Raw genomic sequence first — 6,000 nt, 5'->3', positions numbered from 1 at the left:
TACATTAGACGCATCAACATCAGCGCGCGTGCAATATTTTGTCTAATTTATCTCCCAACAAGTAATACGCGTTCATTAACCTATAAATATTCACGTTTTCTGTCAGGAAAGGACAGGACAACACGATTTATCATGAAATATCCTGAATATGTTCATTAACAAAACAAAGCAACTTTCAAACATAACATAACCAAAAGACAAAGACAAGCGAATCGGATTAACTATCATAGCAATTGATGAATACAATTTTTAAGTAGATCGCCCTGCACTACAAGCAGATTGCACTAATCAGCAAACATAGATTGAATACAATACCGCTCTTTTCAAAGATACTAATCTTACAGGTGCGAGTGATCAGCTTTTCTTTGATATCTATGGCTCAATGCATAGGTACCGCGTGAACGTTGTAGTGCAGGGCGATATATTCAAAATTGTATTCATCTATTGCTATGGTAGTTAATCCGATTAATTACGTCACTTCTACAACGAATTGCGGAAATGTTGACAGATTTTGAAGCTATCAGATTTTTAGGGACGCACCGTTAGATATCAAGGGGGGGGGGGCTTGGTAGTTTTTCGAAAAAAAATTGTCACGTCATCTGAGCAAAATTGCTCCACCTCTGACTAAAAAAAATTGCTCCACCTCGGACCAAAAAAATAAAATTTTGCTCCACCTCGGACCAGAAAAAAAAAGATTTGATGTCAAGGGTGAACAAAATTTTGTTACAGTTAGTGAAAAATTAACCTCATTATAGCTTTTAAGTTGGAAATTTTTTCGCGCGAATTTGCTCCATTTTTCATCATATATTTATTTTAGCTTCGAACTGGTAAGTATTTTGTATGCATTTAGCAGTTTTGTATGGTAGAGCGCTCGCCCGACAAGCGAGAGGTCTGGTGTTTAAGTCCCCGCACAGGCAAGTATGTCCGGAGTTTTTACTCTGGTATATCTGCCTATGCATGTTATGTTTCCATTTGTAGATTCATGTTTAAATGTACTAGTGTGCGATGCGTTAGATTCTTCTTTCCCCTGTATATTGATGTTGATATTGAATAACGATTAAGCATCATTAATTTGATCTCCTGCGCTAGTTTGTAATGTTTGAATGTTTCCAAGTTCCAGTGTATGATGCGTAAGCCTCTTCCTCTGTTTATATGATTATATTAGGCTGGCGGGTAAGCATCATTAATTGATCTCGTACACTGGTATGTAATGTGTTCTTAGTGTTTACCCTTAACTGCTCATATCCATAAGTACCAGACTTGAGTCCTGTTTATCAGGGACAGTCTGTGTAGCTCAGTGGTAGAGCGCTCGCCCGACAAGCGAGAGGTCTGGGGTTCAAGTCCCCGCACAGGCAGGTATGTACCGGAGTTTTTACTCTGGTATATCTGCCTATGCATGTTATGTTTCCATTTGTAAATTCATGTTTAAATGTGCTAGTGTGCGATGCGTAATTCTTCTTCCCCTGTACACTTCAGGTTGTTAAAATACCACCCGATGAAGTGATGTTTTAGTACAGTTTTACTAAGTAGATCACTTCAAGTGGTGAATGAAGTACTGTAAATAAATGATGCAGGCTCGTTCACTGATATTCATGTTAAGAAAATGGAAATAGCATGAAATATCAAGCAAAGAAACAGCCTAGAAAATAATAACCATGATCCAGAGTTTATTATTTTAAATTATTAATTACAAGTAGTTATATAAATCAAATATCAATTTAAACAAGATATTCCTGGAAAAAATCGGTGTCAGTTCCAATAATTATTTACAATGTAATTATAATTTGGATGTAATGTTAAAGATGGAATTGCATGAGAAGTTTTGCACTGCAGGACTGACAGGAACATTTAGTGCCGATGCCGTGGTAATTCCTTTATCATTACACTTACACTTACACTTACAGGCCTACATAAGCCTGTTTTGGCGCAACGTAAGGTTTCAATTCTAGCTTATTCTTCAAATTTTTTCACAGGACGAAGATGAATCGCAGATCATTCGATATTATCATGGACTAATAATATAGAGCACGTAGTGTGAGTGTCAGTGTCCTCATGATGATGACTTGCTGAACGCGGCGGTATAAGCTTATATAAACCGGGCGCCTGATTGTTAATTTTGCAACTTCAAACATACAAACCATCTCAAAAGTTAGGTCTTTATAGTAGGAAACTTTCTTTTGCGAAGGCACCATGTCAACAATGCCCAGATAAGTTGCTTTTTGCCTTAAAAGTACGTAATTTTTCGCCATTTTCTGCTATTCAGCATGGAAGCAGATCGATTCGGACCCAAACCAATTCGGCCACAGTTGACTTGGCCATATGCCATTTGGCCCCAAGCTAAGTCAGCCACAAACCAATTCGATGTTGACAGAAGGGATAAACAATGATAAACGATTTAATATGTTAATGAATATATGTGACCGTCCACCACGAAACGGCTATAAAGTCGGATCGCGGTCAATTTTGTTTTATTTCGTGTTTAGAAAATATATATCATAAGCTTTAAAAAAAAGAGGGTTAAGTGCACAAAGTACAAAAAAGTCACTATGTAAAAAAAAAGAGGGTTAAGTGCACAAAGTACAAAAAAGTCACTATATCTCATTAACCAATGATCCTACAGATATGCGACCACTGACTTTTTTGTTCCTTAGGAAAAGTTCGACATATGGCACGACTCTCTAGGACATTTGGGTAAAAAGATAGAGGGTTAAGTGCACAAAATTAAAAAAAGTTACTATATATCTCATTAACCAATGATCCTACAGATATGCGACCACTGACTTTTTGTTCCTTATGACCACAGGAAAAGTTCGACGAATGGCCCGACTCTCTAGGACATTTGGTTAAAAAGATAGAGGGTTAAGTGCACAAAATTAACAAAGTGACTATATCTCATTAACCAATGATCCTACAGATATGCGACCACTGACTTTGTTGTTCCTTATGAACAGATGAAAAGTTTGACATATTGCACGAATCTCTAGGGTATTTGGTTAAAAGATAGAGGGTTAACTGCACAAAATTAATAAAGTGACTATATCTCATTAACCAATGATCCTATAGATATGCGACCTTTTTTGTTCCTTATGACGAGAGGAAAAGTTCGACATATGGCACGACTCTCTAGGACATTTTGTTTAAAAGATAGAGGGTTAAGTGCACAAAGTACAACGAAATGGTTTGTGACCGAATGCAAGACATCAAGGCATCTAAATATGGAGAAAATCACGAAAAAGTTAAATTTTGCCAACTTTATTTGTACATCAATTATACAGGGTTCGAATTGGCATGTGGGCGAATTGGTTTGGGACTAAATTGACGATACGGTTTGTCCCGATTTACATTAGAATTGAGACTAGATTCTGCGCACGCGCATGGCTAGTCGTCCAGAACATTGCAAGAACTCTAGGATCACCAACAAGAAGACCGCTGGTTAAGTACTGATAGAATAAAACTGTGATTGTGTGATTTTATTGTATATGCAATTGTTATTATATGTACCAATCATAATTTGTTTTCAATTAAAGCCTTAGATTTTGTTAGCTTAATTAAACAGTGTATTTGTGCATTCGTGTGAGTTCGGGTAAAAGGTGATTTTAGCCTTGAATCAGTACGACTCGACTCGTAACAATATATAACAGTCCTCGAAGTAAATTTTATAAATCTAATGATATATTCTTAAAGTGTATGTAGCTGGGAGGACGATCAATTTAAAATTTTGACCTTTTATATTGAAGATATGGATTATTTTCCCCAAAAGACCTAATTTTTTTTGGTGTTTTGGGGAAAAAAATCCATATCTTCAATTTAAAAAAAAATCATAATTATTTGATATCAGAAGGAAATTCTTCGTATTCAGAATGCATTTCGATATGTCTGATGTGCTCTAATCTCCCACAATAAATACTGTCCACACGTTCATACCCCATCCCTTAAGACAAAATAAGGCATTTTAGTAATTTATATACTGACAGTATATTAATTACCTACATGTATTTGAACGGGTTTGAACGGGGTTTCAACTTTGTCAATACTGCTGTTTTCTTTGTGTTTCCCCAAATTATTCATTAAAAAAACCCAAATGATAATTTGAATGACTTGTCCTTCACGTTTAAGCAATTTATAAACAATTTTATTTTTTTTACACTTGGAATCACTGAATGGGACTTTAACACACAGAAATAAGAAGTATGCATTTTTTAACACGCCGGACCAGAAATAACCAATGAAAAACTGCACGGGCTGGACATGTTCATTTTCAATGTTCTCTATTAAAGGCATTTCCAGACGATTTTGAAGTAAAAAAAATTTAAAAAAAATCTACCTATTTGTGTAAATTAATTTTGTAAGCCATGTAAATTAATTGATATTTTTGCATGTTTACTTGGGTTTATTATCCTTGGCCCAAATCTATATAAAAATGGTTATGAATTTTGAAACTTTGATGGCTGCATAAACTTGGAAGAGGAAGTCATTCCATACTTTTTTATTATCGTAACTACATTTAATCGTCTCTAAAGTCTACCTGCAATGAACTCCATTCTTAGCTACATAGAACTCATTCACCATGTTCACGGGGTCAATGTCATGCTGTCATTGCAAATACACGAAAGCAATTATTCACGTTTCTTTTCATGAACTAAAGTACCCATGGAAACCTTTGAAAAAATTAACTTTATCCATTTTCAAAGGTCATTTTCTCAAAGTTGAAAAGTATGTTCCAAATTATTGTTATATGTTTTTAAAGACCGTCTGTCTGAGAGTATTTGGTGAACAAATATGACTGAAAAATATTTTAAATATTATTACAAATGTGGCACCAGTTTTAGTCAAAGGGTCAAAATTAAGTTTGTCCACACGCAAGTCTATTTCTTCGAACTTTGCGAGAATCTCACAAACGCATCTTGTAAGATCAAGAGAATTAACGACAAGTTAGCTCATATCTTCCTTCAAGAATGACCTCGGCTATGTGTGGGGTGGGGGGGGGGGGCTTGCTCGGCGAAGCCGAACAACGAGGCCGAAGGCCGAGTAGCGAGGCCGAAGACCGAGTTATTTTGTAGACATCCATTTTTGATGAATAGGCTTCAGAATCTCGATTTAGACTGCAGACAAATATGTAATGCATATATGCAACTACACACCACTCAACAGCATACATATGGCATCAGGATGATGATACAACTTGGAGAAGATCTGGCATCAGTACATTTACTATCACTAGATGACAATGACCTCATCCCAATGGCATTGTTCAATAACCTCAATAAAACAATCACAGTGCAAAATTTGACCTCAAGTTGGAAAGTATGAGTTTTTGTACCCAAATTTTCAAAGGTCATTCAATGAATGCACAAATGTATTGGGGTTAAACAACTGTGCCCTGATAAATGAGCATGTTGTGGATCCTAGTGTATCATAAAGGAATAGCTGGTCATTCATTTTTTCACCAAATTAATACTCTTAGAAAAATGTTCTTTTAGAATATAAAAGAAAAATTGGAAACATACGTTTCAATTTTGAGGTCCCCTGTATACATATAAATCCCGGGGATATAAATCATTCTCTGTCAACAATTGACATTGTCTATTAAACTTTGGTATTTATATAGGAACAAAATCAAGGAGAATTTAGATTTGTCTGACTTTCACCTTCAGGACCTAATCTGGTGGAATAAAATGTTCGGTTGAATTTTTTTTATTACCCTGAGTGGGATGAAAAGGGTTTTCATCATATTTCAGATCTTTATTTAATATGGTAACTGGTTTCAGAATTCCAAGAATATTCAGGAAGATGTTTTTACTAAAATCTCTGCTGGTCTTGTGGGTGAGGCCAAAGTTCCCAAATATCATGAATATGTTTACTCTATAATGAGGAAATGTGCTGCAGTGGTGGTTGAAAATAAATGGGTCGATTATTTTGGATGAAGTGGAATGGAATGATATTCATAGTGCCAATTTGCACTATTGAAAGGCTCAGTTGAGGTCCTTCTATTTTAAATTA

Source organism: Amphiura filiformis, chromosome 1 (assembly GCF_039555335.1).
Source record: "Amphiura filiformis chromosome 1, Afil_fr2py, whole genome shotgun sequence".
Classification (NCBI taxonomy): Eukaryota; Metazoa; Echinodermata; class Ophiuroidea; order Amphilepidida; family Amphiuridae; genus Amphiura; species Amphiura filiformis.
This window is presented reverse-complemented; position numbering follows the sequence as displayed.